The following is a 20810-nucleotide window of genomic DNA, read 5'->3' on the forward strand; positions in this document are numbered from 1 at the left end:
CCACACGTACAAACTACTGTTTAATTTCACTGCGCGGCCCTATAAATCTCGCGCGGCCGATTAGCCCGCAAGTGTCATCCGAATTATCGGAATTATTTTTTCCCGAAAAATAACGACGAGATAACGCGCACACAACGCTCTCGAGTTTCCAAGAGCGCATAAATCTAAGCATCTCGAATTCCGCCGCCGCGCGGTAAAAAAGAAAGAACACAGAGAAAAAGCCGACGGGGGCGGGTGACCGACGAATTTTCCCCTCTCTCGCGCACACGACCGTACGGGGAAGTATACATCTCGAGACCGCGCGCCGGGAAAAAAGAATAGCCGGACGGGACACGCGATCGCCTGCGCGAACGGCTATCAATGGCTGCACTATATAATAGCTCGTATCTCGCGACGCGCGAACTGCTGCGCTATATACGGAGAGAGCTAGTCGCGCTATGCCTGTACGACGTGTCTCTCTCGCCTCCTTCATACCAGCAGTGTTTGTCTTCCTTTCATTACACACCCTCACCCGTGTGTGCAGTACTCTATACACTCTCTCTCCTCTTCCTCGTGCTATTCCCTCGCGGAGAGTGTCTCGCTCGTATGTATCTCCGCCGCGGCGAACGAGGAAGGTATGAGAATAGAATACGGGCTCGCGCGAATAAAGGTGTAGCTGCAGATTAGATTAGAGGAGAGCCCCGCCGAGATATCGCTCGTATGACGTTCGATATAGATAAGCCGAGTGTCCATTTCGTCCTTCCTCGATGCAGGAAGCGTCTATATCTGTATATTTTAATTGAAGCCCGAGTCAAAGTTCGCGGATCTTTGGATCTCGCGGGGCCGCAAAGGCTCCTCTCATTGTTAACGTCGCTTTGCCTCGTTATAAGCCCCGCTATAAGCGTTTCGCGGAGTGATGCGAAAAGTGCGCCGGCGCCGTCTCTGCCTGCACGGCGAGCACAGCGGAGATGCAAAGGCTCGGAGAGAAAGAGACCGAGCGCAATAAATCTAAATAGTATCGGAGGCCTGTCGGCCAGATGCCGCTCGCTCTCTCGCTGCATGTGGAGAGAGAGTCGCTTTACTTACCGGGCTCGAATCTCCTTCCAGCAGATCGCAGCAGCGGTAGCTTCTACGGCCGGAGCGACCCCATTCACCGGCGGACAATCACGCCAACCATCGGGAGGTGGTAGCACAACAGCAGCGTCCTGTGCGACATCGGAAAGGAAAATTCATTAGGATTGATTGTAAAAGCAGTGCGCGTGAAATATGTATTATTGCGATTAAAAATGGAGCAGCTCGCTTTGTACGGCAAATCGGAGTCGTTTATTTTCAGAGCGGACAAGATCGGCCGCGCGCTTAACATAAAAAGAGTATAAATTTAAACAAAGAGGTTTCATTAATTACCGAAGATTAGACAAAAAGCGCGCGGTGCAGTTTTGCATGTTTGTCTTTGTAGGACGCCATTGTGATTTATCACCGGCGCGCATATTTTTAGACTCTCTGAAACACAACGCGTATTGGGTCAAAACGGTCATACGACGCATCGATCAACCGACGAGACGTAATGCGCATTATAAACGGTACATTTTCCGAGAAGCGGCCGCTCTCGATCCGTTTGAACAAACACACAGCGATCGCGTCCGAGAATATTCGGCTAGACGTATGTTTGTATTATCTCAGGGAGTGACAAAGGGAAATTCTCAAGGATGCGCGGCGGCGTTGCATTTCGAAAACTAGCGTGCGTGCGTGTACCGTTTTTTCTCTCTCTCTCCAACTCCCACCGATTGTAAGCTGAGGCCACTCATCCTGGCTTTAATGTTTTCCAGACTCCGGGGGCTCTTGACATTTGTCATTCGAGGGGGCCTCCTCGGAGGACTTTTTTCGAGTTTGTACACACGCGCGCTCGAGGCTTAGACAAATCTTCTCGTTGAGTAACAAAAGTGTCCCGTCTGTTTTCTCTTTATCCCTGGCGATTCGAGAGAGCAGAGCTACAGTAAGACGCTTTTATTTAAATTACCGCATCGCGTAAACATAACGCGAGCAGGCGACCGGATTCTTTTGTCCGCGCGCGCGCGGCAGGTCACCCACGCGTGTAACGCCATGCCCGAGAACGAGGAATGTCGTAATTGTTTGTTCTCGCTCTCCCTCACGCGCGCGCGAAAATTAGCATTGATTCTTCGCTATCGATTATCGGGCCGGTGTATACAACTCTACTATAAACGGCGTTCCCACGCGCTCTCGAAACTCGTTTCGAAATGACATTATTTTCCCATATCATAATTGACAAGGCTTTTTAAGCCCTGGTAGATTAGGTCCCGGCAGCGCCGAGAGAGCGCGCGTTGTCCGTCAGCGGAGATTAGACATCGATGAATGACAAATTGCCGCGCGCGGCGCAGAAACGAACGGAAGATATAGGTGTACTTATGCGCAAGTGTGTGTATAAACCTGCCGCGCTCGAGCCTCGAGGAGAGAAATCGAGGTTCGAGAGCGCGTTGTATGGAGCGTTTTAGAGAAAATGTACGAAAACTAATTGACAATGGTGTGACAGTTGATTGATACGAAATCTCGACTCGCTGCAGTCCATAAACTGCGCAGCGAACGAGACTCGCATAGCCAGTGCCGCTTAATGGCTCTTTCTCTCGGAAAGATTTTCGCATTCAGCTCGATTAGGGGAAACCGAGAGATCGGCCTATCGAGCGCGATTAGAAGCGGAGAAAAATTCCGGCGAGACACGCAGTCGCACATACGTAACGCACGCGCTGCAATCGGATAAACTCGAGCGGCCAGTCGTTCGCAGCTCCCAGAGAGTAGGAGGGATGCCGAGAGAGAAGGAGAGAAGCGAAGGATGCTGGAGAGCTGCTGCCGCATGGTGGCGGCACAACCGGTGTGGTCAGGTGGTTCGCAAGGACGCGGCAGGCCGTTCACCCGCTCGCTCCCGCCGCCGCGAACTTTCCTTCTGTTCTCCCTCTCTCCGTCGGCCATACGCGTACACAGACGCATGCCTCTCGCGTCAAGCATCTTGTAGCCGACGCTGCGGCTCTCTCTCTCTCTCTCTCTCTCTCTCTATCTCTCATGCGTACAACTCTTTCTCTCGCGGATTTTCTTCGCCGTACGGCTCGTACGCATACACTGCACAGTACACAGCCGCTCTCGGGGCCGGTTGTGATGTTCCGCCGAAAACATACGCGGCTGATCTATATCGCTCTCGGGCTTTAATTATCGCGAAGAATCCGGTGGGACGTGCGTATGCGATCGTGCGCGGAGAGGCCGTGTAGCGTGCGTGAATTGACACTTTCGAATGACTTGCGAAAAAATCTATGCCGATTTATCGCCGCGCAGCCGTTATGCGTGATGAATCGCCGATATTTATAAACGCGTTATTCAGATTTCCGAGTAGAAACGCAGAGAAAAGTATCGAGCGAAAAGTCGGAGGGAGAACTAATAACCGGGTTTCGTCCTTATACAGTCGCTCGTATATAGCGCTATAGAGCTGTGTGTCTACGGCACAAGCCTGAGCTCTCTCACGCGTGCGAAAAAGTGACACGCACGCGGCGGAGGCGGGCTGCGCGCGCGCGCGCGTCTGAGGGGGAGAAAAGGAGAGAAAAGAAGCAGGTATATGGCTCCAGCATCTCTCTCTAGCAGGCTGCATCGCGCCAAGGCTGTTATTAGCTTTCTTCCCGGGCTAATACGCGCCCTGTCACCGCCAGGAAATAAGAAGTTCCAAAGAGTCACTTTGTTAGCCTGGCAATCGCTACCTTCTCCCTGTGTTTGTTTGTTTGTTTCTTTGTGTGTGTGTGTGTGTATGTGTGTGTGTGTGTACCTCGAGCTACCGGCTGCTGACGCCGCTATGCGTCGCGTGTCAAACTCGCCGATAATGGACGCGCTGGCAAAAATAGAGGACGCTCCAACCGTTGTGTGTAAAAAGTCCCTGGCATAGTATAGAGAGATAGAGAGAGGATATTATAGTTTCTCCGCCGATCCCGAGGGTAAGAACCTGAACGGTATTCGCCTCTGTATAAATACTTGCCGCGGAACGACGACGATAGCGCACAATGGACATGTATGAGTATATTTTTTCCGCACCGAGAGCGAATCGCCGTATTGATTATTCCTCGTTAAAACGGTGATGAATTAGCGGTAATACGCGCCATTAACACCCCATTGTTGGCTAATCTTCCGCCGCTGCTGCTGCTGCACAGATGGAATTAACAGAAAGATTCATACGGATATAACGAGCCTAGTTAAGCCTTAATCGCCTAACCGTTCTCGCGAGAACGCACGCGAGCGCAATGCACACAGGCGCGCGAATTCCCTCGAGGAGAAAACGGCTGTGATAAACAATCGACAAGAGCTGTCGTAATCAATTTATGCATACATAGCTCGACTAGTGCTAGGAAACGCGCGAACAACAGAGGAGGGAGAGAGAGAGAGAGAGAGAGAGAGAGAGAGAGAGAGAGAGAGAGAGAGAGAGAGAAACGGTGTTAGACGCACGTTGTACGCAAGGGGTAAGGAAGCGAGTATACAGCGGACTATAATGCAGGGAAGGGGCGCTGGCGGAGGTTCTCGCGCGCGGGCGCGTGCAGAAGTCGATTGAACAGAAATTGAATGATTGGGGCGCGTTTCGAGGGCGCTTGATTGTTCATTCAAACAACAATCGTAATTGCGTTACACACGCCGAGAGGGCGGCTTTGCTCGCCGGGATTAAAGAGCGCGCGGGAAAGGAAGAAACAAAGATAACGCCGGGAACACACGGCGCGCCGCCTAAGCAAGACGCTCATGACGACGGCGGCGAAATTTTATTTAGCCAGCCCACTTACTCGCTTTTTCCGCACTTTACGGCATCACCGAGGTAAAAATCGTCGAGTCACGCACGATTTTCCACAACTAAAACCCGTAGCAAGTACAGGGCCTCCGACATCGTAGCAGCGGCTTCAAAAAGCAAACATTTGTTCCGAGATTCCGCGCGTGTGTGTGCGTATGTGCGCGCACGTACAGATTGGGCACTCGAGAGAAAGAGAGACGAATCGAGCCTCTCTCCGAAGGGGATCAAGTGCAGGGTCCAGTGTTTTTTTTTCGAGAGGCTTCCTTGACTTCTGACGATGCTCGAGTGAGCGATGCTGCGCGCGTGTAACGTTATTAGCGGCATGGTTCGTTAAAGCCCATGCGTCCGCCCGCGTAGAGGAAAAGCACAATGGGGAGGAACGCGTATAAACGCATTGTAAGAGATTTTAATTGAATCCGCGGCGCGCAATGTGTGACTGCGCTTCGAGTTATCGCGATCGGATGAGAGAAAAAAATCTCACGCTCGGAACAATCATTGGGTTTTTTTTTTCGCGGCTGTGCTCGTTGTAAAGTATAATCCGATTCGTGTGGTTTTTCATGTCATTGTTCTGAGTGTGAGAGATGATTTTGCCTCGTTCGTGTACCAGTGTGTGATACATTTTGAATGCGTTTGGAAATTCAATTCCCGGCATACATCGTGTCCCGCTCGAAAAATCGCTCGTCAAACAACGCGCCTGCACGTATAATATACACGAATAGCCGCGAGCGTCACTGAGCAAATATTTTTCCAGATTATGCGCGGGCAGAAGAGGCAGGGCGTCGCGGATGAACCGAATAAAGCTCTCGAAAAAATGTCAAACGACAAGAGCTGCGTTCGAGATTCGCACAGGTGAGCATAATTTAGCGTCGAGCGTGTGCGTTCGCACAAACGCACACACACACACACACGCGGAAAGCGTCAATAATGTCTCCGCTGCTCCGCGCGACGAACGACGACGACGACGACAACTTCGACTGCAGAAGAGAGAGAGAGAGAGAGAGAGAGAGAGAGAGAGAGAGAGAGAGAGAGAGAGAGGCACTAATGATTTGCTTAGTTAATATTTGCTCGGGCACATGTTCTTCTTTTTCGAGTCACTTCCCAAATTGAGCTTGACGCATTGTCAGTGTGTGCCTCCTCGCGACTGATTAACATAACAATGCAAACACAATGAGACCGCGCACGGGGATATATTATACATACACGCACACACGAGTCGGCCGAGAGCAGCGTGTTTGACCAGGTGAAAACGACGGTGGCAGCAGCGCCAATCGGCAGTCCGCGAGATGTCGTTTTTCATGGGAGCCGCGCGTTTTCTAATGCAATTAGTGGAGCCTCGCGAATATCCTGACCTCCAGACGCTCGAAAATTTCGCAACCACGCCTAGAGTCGCGCGCGGAGAGATGAGAACTCATCGTCTCTCCTCTTCTTTTCAGTTTTACTCGCTATAGGGCGGCGTATTCTCGTGCGCACTGCAAACACGAGCTGACGACTGATTTTATGCGGAATTTCCGATGGCTTCGGGGAATCCTTGCCTCATCGTCTCGGATATTTTCGATTGTGACGACGTTCAATATACAGCGAGCTCTTCGAATAAAAAGGTATAAACCTAAAACAACGTACCGGTTTATGAAATTCGCTGTAAAAGCATTCGTACTTCGTATCAAAACATACGAGCTGCAGCGAAGCGCCAGCGTCCGTCGAAATACAAGTTAATTAACAAGTTTAGCGACGCGCGCTTATTTTTCGAGAGTGATAGAGAAAAAATATCACTTCATTCGAGGATTACGCGATTGCGGCCGCGCAGCATTTTGAAAGCCCAAACTTAATGAATAAAATTCGCTCCCTCGTACATAAAAGCGCTCGCGTATACGTGCATAAGAGGAGGCTGAGCTCTCGCGCGCACACAGGCTATTTGATAAGCAAATGTCCGCATAGAAAATGCAGCTAATTCGGCGCGATAAGGTTCGAAATGAAGCGAACGATACGCGGACATGTATGTTGTTTTTTCCCCCGAGAGCCAACCATCGATGTCCCTTTAGCCAAAGCAAAAGAGAGCAAAGGCCGAAACGAGAGTTCTCTCTTCCCTGTGTGCACACTCGGCTACTGACCAGCAGCAGCAAAGTATCTCTTGTCGGGGTCGATCAAAGGACACTTTTTACTTTCCATTGAATCCTCTCTCTCTCTCTCTCTCTCTCTCTCTCTCTCTCTCTCTCTCTCTCTCTGCTCTCTGCGTCTGTGTGCGCGTATATGTGGCGTATACGGGAGCAGCGGAAATTCCTCGTTTCCAGGTAATTAATTTACAATGAAGAGCCGGACGAAAAGAGCCCGCTGTACTCGAGAGTTACTTATGCTGTTCTCTTTCCGCAGCCGCCGCCGCCGTCGTCGGGGTGGTAAGTAATCGAGCGCGCGCTCGCCAAACAAAACGCCTTTTCTATACGCGTTTAACGTCCGCTGCTTCCTCGTATACTTTGACTCCTTTCTTGTTTGGGGCTATCGATTGGTCAAATATTTGGCGATTGGCTTTATTTGGAGGAAAACGGACCGTGTTTGCTCATCGGCGTTTAATAATTTCCGAGGCGACGATTACGAGGAACGTTATAAACATTATGTGCGCGCGGGGCCGCGATGACGTTTGTTAAGTGATTGTAAACGACGACGCGACGCCCATATACTCACTTGCTGCACATCTGCGCTCAGATCGGGCGTGAAATTATTCGTTAATTTTTAATGCGGCGTTTATTTTGCAAGCGAACGCGTATACCTCTGTGCGGATAATTTAAAGAACGCGCGTGTGCGCATAACTGTGTGACTGGCAGAATCACGATTGATCGATGACGGTTCGATATTTCGTGTGGCAAAGTACTCTGAACTATTAAAAAATCTCGTAGAATTGAGAAGGAAAGTAGTGCGCAGACACGCGGAAATCACCACAAGCCGACGGGTAAAAATTCCAGAGCGCGCCGAAGACAAGTCACGGGCGCGTAATCTGCTTACGATGTGCCTATACTCGGTTATACTATAGGCTCGAGGGTGCAGACTATACACTATCGCCGAGAGCCTCTCGCACCCTCTCACACGGCCTGCTCGATCCACGACGTCAGACAGAGCCAGTTCCGCTCGCATCCGTCCCCATGTGATTGTCATTTTCCGGCCGGTATCCGGCTGCTTTTTCTCTCGCGATTTCAATCATTTTTACGATCAAGAGACGCGCGGCGGTGCGGCGGTGAGGCGGCGGCGGCGGCGGCAGCGACGACGTTCTCGCGCAAAAAGGGCGAGGGACTGCTCCGCTCTCTACTCTCTCGTGATGGAAAAAAGCAGCCGAGTCGCTTCGTTTGTAGCGGCAATTACCGACGAGTCTATCGGAAAGGTCCCTGCAACCCCCTCGAGAGGAGGCGAGCCGGCAGCACATCAGAAGGCGTGTTTGTCGACCAAGTGTTCGAATATCGCTCTCGCTCTCACTGCGCGTCCATTTCCTAGCTCTCTCTCACTTTTTTCTCTTTGCGCACATACAGCTATTTTTTCCTCGGCAAGGTTTCGAGTCGACGGACTGAAAAATTTGTAATTAACAAATTTGTACACTGTTAAGTGTTAACAATAGCGCCGCTGCTGACGTGCGTCTATAATCCTGATTGTTATCGACTGGATTTTCCCAATTTCGTTTATCGACGTCTGATGCATAACTGATAAGGCTTTGTCATGCGGCGTACATGGGATTTGTGTGCCTTATTACATATGTGCACTAGTCGAAAATATCGAATTTGCATAAGCACATGCAGAGGTGCTTCCAAAGTTGGAACTCCGCGTTGCCGATGCGTGCGCGACACAGATTTATATCACGGGCGTATACATAGGAAACGTATCGGCTATAGCAGTATATTATATACGACGATCGTACAGGTGGCCGCCAAGGACGTCGATTGTGTCGCAAGTATTATAATAGTCGAGTCGCGCGCGGTTTGCGGATTGACGTAACCGAAGCCCCCACCGTGCATCGCACCATCTATTATGAATTTTTCGGCTCGTTTCCCAGAATCCTGACAATGTCTTCGTTTTCGCTCGTTAATGAATATTTAATCGACGGAACGGTATACCGTACAGCTCTATACAATTATACAATATTATATAATGCGATCGACGATTCTCAGAAATCTGCGCACACGCAACGCCGCTGTATGTTTTAATACATTCCTATAATATGAACAGTGAAATTACGAGCCGTTGTTAGAACAGCAGCCGCGGCTTTGTTATATTTCCACAGAAGGAATCGCGGCTGAATCAGCGAGTCGGGTTTTGTGCAGCTTTCTCCGAGAAGCCTGCAACACTCGCGCACGACTCATCTCTTGCGAATCTTTATTGGCAGAAAAAAACTCGAGTCCGCGAGTCGATTAAAAAGAGCAGCCCCCGGTGTTATAGAGCGATATATTTATATAAGCGGAACGCGCGCGCGGCGTAATCTCCCGCTCTTTCTGCGCGCCGATAACGGAATCCCCGAAAACGGCTCGTGTATTATGCGAAATGATCGAGCCCGGCGTCGAAAAATCGTGGGAGAAGCAGCGGCAGCAGCCGAAGCAGCAGCCGAAGCAGCAGCCGTTGATTAGCCAAAGGGGAAGCCGGCCTCTCTCGCCGCGGCTGCCGTTCATGAATATTGAGTGTCGTTAACGGAGGCCCGTAGTAAAAGGATGCCAGATAACAAACACACACATACACACACACACGCACACACACGCGCGCGCGCACTAAGAAATCGAGGAGACGGAGAGAAAGAAGAAGAGGAGAAGAGATTGCGAGAGGCGAAAATGCTTCGCGACGGAGACACAGAGAGAATCGCAATAATTTATGTCGGCAATTAGGCGGGACTTGATTTATACGCGACGATGACGAGCCGAGAGCGACAAAGGCTACCGAGAGAAAGCTGCGCTCGCCAGCTCTCTTTGCGGATCGGCCGCGACAATCGACGTTTTTTCCCTTGATGCGCTCTTTTGAAATACAAACCTTCTCGATAGCTCGCCATTAATTCTGACGAGCCGCGGGAGAGAAAAGAAGAAGCTCTCGGACGTGTTTGACGCGAATTGTACCGAGTGAATTAATTAAATTTGTTTTGATTAGGCTGAGCAAATACGCGTTTATACAGTTTTCAAGCGATGCAGACTCGCGATTCGAACTTTCCAAAAGCTCGAACAAAAGCATCGCGTGCCGATATTGTCCGTCCGTCGGTTACGCGTGTCGAAGAAAAAAGAATACTCGAGATGCAGCTCGAGACGACGAGAGGAGAAACTCTATGCCGCAGATAAAAATCTAACACCGTGGGTAAGGTAAAAGCCGATATCCTCTCGCGTACATGCTCTCACTCGCCGCACACACGACAGGCGTACGTGCACATGTGCGTACGTACATCCATCTCTCCTCGGCGGCGGCGGCGGCGGCGGCGCTCTCATTATGCAACCGAGCTCGCGGCTACGATGCACTTTGCGCGCGCTGATGAGTGTATAGTGCCTATAGTGCAGGCATATAGTAGCCGCAGCCGCCGTCACGCTACTCGTCGCTAAATTTCAATAAGCGTCTCTCTGCTGCTTCGCGTCGAATCTGTGTGGCAATGATGACTTTGGACTGATCGTCTTTATTGCTGTACAGAGCTTATTGGTTCAACTCGATAGCCGATATTAGAGGGAATGTGCGAGTTTTCGATGAACTCGAATCGAGTTTTAGTAATTGGTTATTTCTAGATTATTCAGAATTTAGATTGAAGATACTCATATAAATATTTCAATTTTGCCTTTGAATGCGCGTTGGGTGGAATAAAAAAAAACATCTGTGCCATTGCTTGAAAAATTTGAGTAACTTGAGCCAACTTGGGGTTTAATTCGACCTTCTAAAAACCCTTGTCAACATACTACTGTCCAAGCAATAGACTTGGGCAGCTGTAACATGGGCGGCTTAATTAATTGGGCCAACAAGCGTATTTTACACACGCTTATGTACTTTCTGGGAACTGAAAAGTGCCTATGCGCCATCAATCGCCGCTAGCGAGTATCAAGCGGGTTGGAAGGCCGGTGCAAAATTGTTTTGGACTACATTTTGCAATTCCATTTATCTTTCTATTGTTATTGGTCAAAGGTGTAGAGAGATATGCAAGGGACGAGACCGTCAGAATTAAGCGCTTGCGCAGCTTTTCAAGACAGTGCATTATGTCATACACACATCGAGGCAATTCTCTCCGCGCCTCTTCACCTCTCACGGACATAATATAGCATAAAGAGTCGCTTGCTCATCTGCGCACATTGAAAAGAATCGTATCGCGCGCTCTTTGAAACATTAGCAATTCTGTGATTAAGGCCGTTAGTTATGCACGGCACTCTCCTCTCCCCCCTGTCGGTCCGTGTAGCTCCTGTCTTTGGCCAGCATCAGCAGCTACTGTATATACGTGAGCATAAAGTGCAGCAGGTATACAGGGAGTGAGAGGGAGAGAGGTATAGAATAAAGGGACACGCGCAGCTCGTTACAAAATACTTTAATTAATGACTCCTCGGGACAAATTTACCTTCATTATTAGCACATTCAGGCGCGCGAGCGTCGTCTGCTGCTGCTTCTTCTTACGTGCAAAGAGCTGCGCGTCATGCTCGGCGCGCGGACAAAACCGGCCATTGTGGCAGCTCATAAAGGCTCGAGCTGTTCTCTCACTCCTCCCCCCCCCCCTCACTCTTGCGCGCGCGCCTCTGCTTTAAATAATTCAATTCAGCCGAATGTCTCTCTTCCGCCGAGAGCGCGTCTCTCAGACTGCACACACGCACTTGACGAATACATTATATGCCGTTTGGAAAAATTTTCGAAAACTCGCGCGAGCAACGCCGGTCAAAAAGTGTGCAGAGCAGCGCTTGTGGATCGTGGCTGCGTGCCAATCGCGCACGGGTGGTCGCGCGGCTGCTTTTCTTTCCCCGCGAGAGAGAGAGAGAGAGAGAGGGAGAGAGTGTGTACTCTCGTGTAGCTTTTTTATTCCGGCTCTCGCGTGCGCCGTGCGCGCGGCGGATACATTGAAAGAACGCAATTAAGAATATTTGAGAACGTGTAAGCTTTTCGCGTGCGCTGTCTGCTGCTGTCTGCAGTTGCGCGCGAGTATAATGTAGGGTACGTTTTAAAGCGGGGATTTCTTTTCGCGATGTTTCTTTCTTGCGGCTGCCGCCGCCGCTACTGTTGTGCTGTGTGTGTACGGTCTGAATGGCTATTATTTCGGTATTGAATTTGCCTCTGTGTGCAGTGCAGGGTTGGCTTTATGCGTGCGTAGCTCGAAACTAATTACGTGATTAAAAGCGAGACTAGCTTTGCACGGTATATTAAGCGAAATTGGACGCGTATTCGGTCCTCTCTCGAGTTAACGTTTCGGATTTTCGTTAATTGCCGCCTACCGCGCGTAAACATATACAGAGCGGCGCATCCTCCCATTGTCAATAAGAACAGAGCGCCGCGCGCGCGGAGATAAGCTCGCGCATTATGCGTAATAAATTGCGCGGGAGATTCGAGAAGAGGAGGAAGAAGCGACAGAAAAACACACAGAGAGAGAGAGAGAGAGAGAGAGAGAGAGAGAGAGAGAGAGAGAGAGAGAGAGAGAGACGGTAGCAGAAATGCGAGAGACAAAGGAAGAGCGTTTTTCGCGCGCTACACGTAAGCGCGTGTCACCGGGCTGTTGCGACGCTTGTATGCAGATATCGGCTGATTACTTAGCAAAGAGGCGAACAAGAGGAGGAGGAGAGGAAGAAGAAGAAACGCCACGGCTTCTTTAGGCCGCGTTTAACGAAAACAATGTGTTCGTCCCCATAACCGCAGCAGCGCAGAAAGCGCAGAGACTGTGCATTATAACGCTTTTTGTCCGTCGTCGCGCTCGGTTGTCAATGATAATTGGGTGATAAACCTCCCCGCGCTCGCGCCGCCGGTAACGAGACTCTCTCTTCCACTGGCTTTTGTATGGATGTATAGCCGCGAGACAATGGTCTCATTACATTCTTTCTTACACGCCCGGAACACGCGGCGGCGGAGAGGGACATACGCGCGCGCATTTGCTTTGCAAAGCTGCCCCCGCATTATGTAAGCTCTCCCTCTCTCTCTCTCTCTCTCTCTCTCTCTCTCTCTCTCTCTCTCTCTCTTGGCTCAATTAAAGCGCGAGTACAGCGTAGCGCCTCTCGTTGGCAGATATTAATTTTCTGAAATTACAAAGCCGGGAGGCTTATCGCCACGGTGAAATCGCCTCGAGTGTGCAGCGGCATAGCTCTCTTGAGAGAGGAGAAAGCCTCGTGTGTGTATGTATTTTATTAAGCGGATCGCCTGCAGTTATTACACTTTTTTTCTTCCGTTTCTTCTCTCTCTCTCTCTCTCTCTCTCTCTCTCTCTCTCTCTCTCTCTCGCGCGCGCGCGCGCTCGATTCTTTCGCCGATGCAGTAGCATAATTCAGAGATCGACGCAGTGCGCAGTGCAGTGCCTATAGAGTCCGGCTAATTTATTTGATTATAATGGTCGCCGTTTGACGTCGCGAGCTATGCACCGGAAATTAGATTTCTCTCCGTATGCGAGTAATGAACGGCGCGTAGATTAAAATGTCGCCTTTTCTCGATATTTTATCATCCGCGCGCCGCGTACTGTAATCGCGAAATTGCCACCGCGCTCGTTCCATTAGAGAGAGAGAGAGAGAGAGAGAGAGACACGCGCGCGAAACGAGGCTTCGACGCGCGCACATGCAGCTACTTTATGAAGAAAGTATAATGGCTTTTGTACGTAAATCCGCGCGCTCGCGCGCACATTGTGTAATTTAACACTTTGGACTTTAACGCGAGTGAGAAAACAATTTATGGAGCATAAAATTGTTGGCTCCCTTTTATACGCGCACGGTGCAGCGCCGGCAGGTAGACGCATGGAATGCGTATAACGTGTGCACCGCGCTTCTCTCCTCGAATTATCTTCCTAGATACGATCGTATGTTTGGGAACATTTAAATTTAACATTATTGCGCGCCGCCGGGAGAGTCGAGGCAATTTTCCAAACAGCGCCGGGGCATATAATGGAAATTCGCGCATATAACTCGATTTGAATTAATTAAAAATAACAAGCGCCATTGTTGTCTGCGCGAGCTAGCGAATGTCGTATATTATTGCTCCGTAAGTGATTGCCCCGTCTTATCGCTTCTCGTAAACGGCCGTTTCACACACGCCCGACGACGAGACCTGTGCATAACGGGCCGCAGTGGGATGCCAAAAAAGCAGAAACTGAGAGGGAGAGAGAGAGAGAGAGAGAGAGAGAGAGAGAGAGAGAGAGAGAGAGAGAGAGAGAGAGAGAGACAACAGAAGGAGGAGAGCGAGTGCCTTTCCGTATAAAGCCCGCGGACGACTGCACAGGCGCTGCTCTTACACAAGGAGAGCATTTTCGATAGGGGGGACGAAAAAGAAAGGAGAGATACCGGCTGCGCGCGTGATCGGGTTTATGCACTGCTGCGCGCGGAGACAAACACCTTTTCCTTGTGTATGGCGGTGCGTGTTTTGAAAAGCGCTGCTGCGTATAATAATATTTTTAAACGTCCATGCAGTTCTTTCGAAACGGCAATGTAACGCCTTCATTTTTTCCGTCGAGTCGCGGGGATCGACGTGCCCGTACTTATCGTACAAAAGCCGATAAGACGCACAGGCGTGAATTGAATAATGATGACCAATTAAAGAGATTATGATAAAACGTGTTTTCAGCCTTTCCGAGGGATTTTTCCCACAGGAAATGCAGGGACACGTAAATCACGAGTCGCAGCTCTCGAGAGCGAGAGGGGCGACGGCATTAACGAAATAATTAATCGGTCGAGCGAGCGAAAAAGCGCGCGTTTAAAAAACCGAAGAGCGATATGCTGTGCATGTACACGCGCGGTGCGGCGCAGGTATCTGTCGGGGAATGCCGCGTCAGGAGTCGGCCTACATGCGGCAGGTGCGCGCGCAGGATATATGTGTAATAATGCGCGTATAATTTAAGAGTTCACGCTGATTATTGCGGCGCGATACGAGGGAGCAATAGTGACGGTCAATTCATTGGATGTCGTGTGTGGGACGAACGTTTATGCTTTACGGGGGCGATTAACTCTACCTATTCGGAATGACTATCGCGCGTGGCTGTGCTTTTCCTCGCTTGCTTAACGTCTCGATATAGACTGCCTGTCGTTATATTGTTTGATAACGCCGTGTTTGCCCAACGCCGCTGTTTGACGGCTATTATAATTGTGTGTATTGACGAGTTGTCGGGAAATATAGTGCTGCTGCTTGTTATAGCTGCGGGTCTGAAAAATATTTCGATTGCGTATCTTTATTCTCTAATCCTCTCTGTTAGTCCTCTGATTGGATGTTTTTACGAATACATCGATTACCGACGCAAAAAAGGGCTAATGGAACAAAATGTGATAATAAGGTTGTATTTTGTTATTGTCCCGAGATTCTTGACCTGTTAACATTAAAATTACCGAAATAGATTTGGAGTTCAGCTTTGGACTGGATGCTCAATCACTCTTTAAACCCTCCGAGTCTTTAGTCAGCGAATATAGATGGCGTACGTGCATGAGCTATTCTACGAGAAGTCGAACACTTTTCGGTCGGAAATTTGAGGTCTTGTATTTTTGAGAGCATGCACACCAGACCAAGTTTTTTTCATGCGTTTGGACATATAAAATGTAAAGAAAGAGGGTGGCTAAAACCATATGTCAACAAAAAGGTACGGGCAAACTTGGACCAATCCTCTCCCTTTGCCCACTGCTCAAACTCTTGGAGTTTCTGGCTTGCAAAGATAGGTGGCGCATACGTTTTCCTGATCAGAATCTGCGAGTTCAGTGTAGATATAATGAAGCGTGACCTATGTCAAAGCCGCCTTTTCTTAGGCCCGCTGCCCGCTCTCATGCTATAACTGCCCAAGTAACTATGGACGCTGGTGCTTTATAAACAATGCAAGCCTGCAGCGACAACAAGTTAATGCGAGAAATGAAAAATACATTTCACTTGGTCCATCGAGGTGGCAGTAAGTGTCGCAGCACTCGTCGGTTTCTTTTACTCTCGATTCACGAATTTTCTTGTCGGCCTTCCCACTCGAGGCGGCCACTTACTGCCGCGGACAAGAAAAGCAAGAATAAGGACGAGGAGGAGAGAGAGAAAAAACGAACAAGACACACACACACACACACAGGGCAGCGAGAAGCTCTCTTCTTCTTCTTCGGCGAAGAGAAGAGAGGACGGGGGAGGCCAACTTGTCCGGCAGGCTCTTTATTTACTTTATTAGAGGCCCCGCTAACGGTATCGGGCCGCATCTATACTCGTGTCCTTTCCTCTCTCTCTCTCTCTCTCTCTCTCTCTCTCTCTCTCTCTCTCTCTCTCTCTCTCTCTCTCTCTCTCTCTCTCTCTCTCTCTCTGTTTCTTTCCTATCGATTCCTGGCGGCTGCTGGGCGTAATTGCCAGTTTTATGCGGCTCTTCGCGTGCGCTCAATAACGTCTTTCTCGGTTAATTCCGCAGTAACGATTCAGCAGCGGCGGCGGCGGCAGCCATCGCGCGACAGGTGCAGCAGCGGCCTTCTACGGTCTCTTGCGCGAAAGCGGCCCCTGGGGGTTTGCTTGCTCTCGTTGATACGTGTGTGACGTGTACGACTCGGCGCGTATTATTCGGCCCGGAGATTCTCACGCGACAAAAGGATGTAACGCACGCGGGAATAATATGGTCGCACGCGCGTTTTGCGTGTGGGCGCGTTCGGGGCAATTTATTCTTCCCTCCCGCTTCGCGATCCCTCCGCGCAGCTCTCGAGACGCGGAGAGTTCCCGGAGCCGGCGTATATTAGGTCGAAGAAACAGCGGGACGGCATCAACGAAATCCGTCCGATCGTTACTTTCGACCATTACCGGAGCTGCTCTCGCGCGCGCGGGTCATTCTTTGATTAGAGAAGTAGCAGCAGTCGGCTTTGTGTCCGGGAATATCTCTCGCTGAGAAAACGAGCTTAGCTCTTTTATAAGGCTGCTATTTCGAAATCCAAGAGACTCTCTTATTCTCTCTCTTCCCCCCTCCCTCCCTCTCGTGTAATAATTTATGCGCGGTCCCTCGCGCGCGCTCGTTCGAGATAAGATTGGATGGTTCCGACTGCGAACGAGCGAACGGGAGAGCGAGAGAGAGAGAGAGAGAGAGAGAGAGAGAGAGAGAGAGAGAGAGAGAGAGAGCGTATATAAGAGAGAACGCCGAAAAGCTACATAATCGCTTTAACGAAACTAAAGGTTCCGTTGATAAACAGTAAATGCCGAGATACTGTTTAAAAGGGTTCCTCTTTCTCTCTATATACTCGCCTTTGATCTTCTCTCTCTCGCGCGCGCGCACTTTCCAAATGTCTGCGTTATACGAAAAGCCGCCGCCGCCGTTATCCCGGCGAGCATAATACATCGCTCTATCTCTCTCTCTCTCTCTCTCTCTCTCTCTCTCTCTCTCTCTCTCGTCTGCGCGTATATTACAGTGTATCGGGACCGTCGAACGCGAGAGAGTTATTTCTCGAATGTAAAGACATTTATTCTCCGATTTTTCTATTAATAATTCATGAAAGAAATTACGATGAAAGCTTAAGGAAATTTCCTCCGATACACTCCGGTTGTTGTTGTTGCCGCTGCTGCTGCTGAGCGGCTCGAACGCGTGAGAAAATGATTTGTTGCCCCGGCTGTGCACCTGTTCTTCGATTCGATTCCTCCTTTTACGTTTAACACATGCAGTGTATAACATAACCTTCACCGGCAGAGAGAGATTTCAGACGTCGATTGCGAGCTTTGAATTTCGTATTACAAATGATTTTGAAGATTGGATTTCGAGATTTGAAATTGAGCGCTTCTTCCTTGGGCGTGGCGAGAGAGAGATTTACCTTTATACACGAAATTTCTCGCAGCGCGAGTTTCATCGCCTCCCCGCCTGCGTCCCCGATAAATTAAACATTCCTCAAAAGAAGCATCAATATAACGCATACATTACACAATCTCGTCCGCGCACACCTGCGAAAAACAAGCGTAGAATACGCTTATAAAAATCGCGGTGGAGCCTCGTCGTATCTCTCCTCGCTCTCGTACTCGGCGATAATATAAAAAACCCGTGCGCCTATAAAGTCCTGCGAGAGCGAGAGAGAGAACAAAAGTCAGCGCGCGAGAGGATCGTCCGGCGTTTACGATAGGGTCCCTCTCCCGTATATAAAGATACGAATTTATCGCGGGCGCGCAGCGAGTGCCGGCTCTTCTCTCTCTCTCTCTCTCTCTCTCTCTCTCTCTCTCTCTCTCTCTCGCTCCGCTCAACGACGACGAGGCGCGGACTAAAATACGACCCTTTAACTTCAACACCTTGCGCCGCCGCCGCTGCTCTGCTGGCCGGTGCGCGACGTCGTCGAGGAGGCGCATCACACGAAAGAGAGTGTCACACGCTCGGCCGAGTGCACGCTCTAAATTTAGTCCGCACCCACCCGCCGCCGCAGCGGCAGCTGTTGCCGATCTCTCGCGGCGACTCGAGATCTGTCCTTTTATCGCGTAACGTGTTGTCGAGGCTCTCGAGAAATGAATTTTCATATCGCAACGCGGATGTGCGATTTACGGCCGAGTACGGCGTAATTAGGCTACGCTTTACACGCGAATGGGAAAAACGAGAAGATTGGAAAAGCGCTACAACGGAAAGACCTGCGGAGCGGCTCTCTCATCGTGCAACCAAATGAATCGACAGCTCAATTACGAGTCCGTACAGCTCGCGTAATCAATCAGCTGCTCTACCGGCTCATTAAAACGTTTATGTACGGCTCGATCGAGCGAGCTGAAAACTGTCAACCGACGTGGTCGCGCTCGCGCGCGCGCTTTTTTTCCACTCGCCATATTCCTATATACGCCGCATTCGAAAGTAGAATAACATTGCGCAAGTGCCCGGCATGAGGCCGTTGTGCGCGCGCGCGCGAAGGTGGCTTGCACGCTTATACCCGCTCTTTCTCATTTGCGCGCTTTCTGCATTAGGACTTGTGTGCGCTGGAGCTTATAACGCGAGTTTACGTAAGCGACTTGTAAACAATAATAAGCGAGTCAACGGCTCGTGGTGGGTATAAAAAAATGTCGAGCGCTCAAAATATTTGAGCTCGAGAGGAAAAACAGGCTTTCGTGCCTGTCATTGTGCTCCCCTATACCATGTGCTCTATGTCGAGAGAGCGAGTCGCCTAAAGCTGTATACGAAGCACTGCACCTGAGAGCGCGAGAAGTAGATTTCTATGGGCGAGTCGAGAGAGCAGGTTGGTGACAGCAGCAGCTGCTCTCGGTCCAAGGCGCCCCTCTCTCTCTCAGCCTGATTTTCACCGGCTCACCTGTTCATCCGCCTCAACTCCGAGTGGCCCACTTGCGCCGAGCTCTTATTTTCTTGAATGCCGCTCGCTCGCGTGACGTAATCGAAAGCTCGCGTGGGAGGAGAAGGTGGCGGTGGCTTAACGCCGCTGAAATTACGACGGCACACCTTACGGGGGATGCAGTTCTTCTCTCTATATGGAAGAATGAATTGGGTGTCGACGTTTTTCTTTCTTTTGTGAGCTGGAAATTCGACGCGACGTGAAATACGAGCGGTTGTTATTATAACGAGATTAGAAAGCCGCGAGGCAGTAAATAATTTTAATGTCTCATTTCGAAAATGTATAATACGCGCAGCGAAGCCATTAGAGCTAATCCCTTTCTTTTCGGGGTCCCGAAGAGGTCAGCCGTCATTGCTTATTCATAAAGTCGGGCATTATTATACATTACTAATATAGTCGAGAGCTTGAAAAATCAGTTGCACGATCGCGCTAAAGGTTCTACGGTAAACAACGACAAAGCGCATCAGCCGCGCGCGTTATCGCGTCATTAATTGAGCCTGTCATTGCGCGCGAGAGACGATTCGAAGGCTAATCATCAATTCTCGCATTACGCTCGCGCATAATAAGAGACAATACATCAGCAGCCGTGCGCGCATCGGGAGAAATTTTTCATAGATGAGTCCCGTCGATACACGGCCGCGCGCGCAGCGTACGAGATTTAAAACTTGTTTTTTTTTTATTCCTCCTCCTCTATATCTCGATCCTGAAAAGCCAGCAAGTGAGAGAGAGAGAGAGAGAGAGAGAGAGAGAGAGAGAGAGAGAGAGAGAGAGAGAGAGAGAGGATATCCCACGAGGCAGCGAGTCTCGAGAAAAAAGAAACTTTGGGCGCGATTTGACTTCGATAAATCGAGAGTCTTTTTTCTCTCACGTCCTGAGAAGTTCATCGAACTCGCGCGAGCGAGAGCTGTCTCCGGGTAATAAACAACGGCGTTGACGTTGAAAAAGTCTAATTCGAGGTTATAAATCTCGACCGACAAGGGCATCGAGACGTAAACAATGCTAGGAACAAGGAAGGAATAAAAGAGCGAGAGACGGCTCTAATATTTCTAATCCGTTTGCGCACGGCATGCGTGTGTCTGTGTATAATACCTGCCGCCGGTGCGGATGAGAACAGAGAGAAGACGGAGGCCGCTCGCGTGTAACGGGACAAAAATTGGTAATATAATAGGGGCGAGCTGAGGAGTAGCGCGCCGGGGTTTCCAGACGACGAAAATTTATCCGCCATCCAGCAGTCTCGTTAAAGCCTCGATATAAATAATCGATGCGCGCACTCAGAGAAAAAGAGAGAAAGAATGCACCCGCCGCGAGACGACTCGCTGATTATCATGCGCGGTTTTTCACTCAACGAAGCTGTACAGGTATTCGCTTTCTTCTGCGGCCGACGTATGAAAATTCAGTCGCGACGGACTGCCCGGCGCTTTTTCCTCGCGGTCCAGCATCGCGAGGCCCGAGGAAACTTTTTGGTATGGGCGCATAACAAAAGGAGAATAATTCGGATGAATTTATGTCTGGTAGAGGATTCGGGGTAATCCTGAGTCATTTTTACGGACGCGCGATCAGCTTCCTCGAAGGAAGCTTATGTCACTTTCGGCGAATCGCTCGACGATCGGGGTCAGGAATTCG

General features: G+C 50.0%; 1 protein-coding gene across 1 annotated transcript in view; it reads right to left on the reverse strand.

Moving 5' to 3' along the window:
- The window catches only part of LOC100119354 (transcription factor SOX-5), a 126170-nt gene that overhangs the window by 94649 nt on the left and 10711 nt on the right, over positions 1 to 20810 (reverse strand). Inside the window, exon 2 of the mRNA XM_016988782.3 lies at positions 1066 to 1184. The gene's annotated coding sequence lies outside the window, so the exon portion shown is untranslated. The remainder of the gene's footprint in view (positions 1 to 1065; positions 1185 to 20810) is intronic.

The sequence above is a fragment of the Nasonia vitripennis genome, assembly GCF_009193385.2.
Source record: "Nasonia vitripennis strain AsymCx chromosome 3 unlocalized genomic scaffold, Nvit_psr_1.1 chr3_random0004, whole genome shotgun sequence".
NCBI classification, from domain to species: domain Eukaryota; kingdom Metazoa; phylum Arthropoda; class Insecta; order Hymenoptera; family Pteromalidae; genus Nasonia; species Nasonia vitripennis.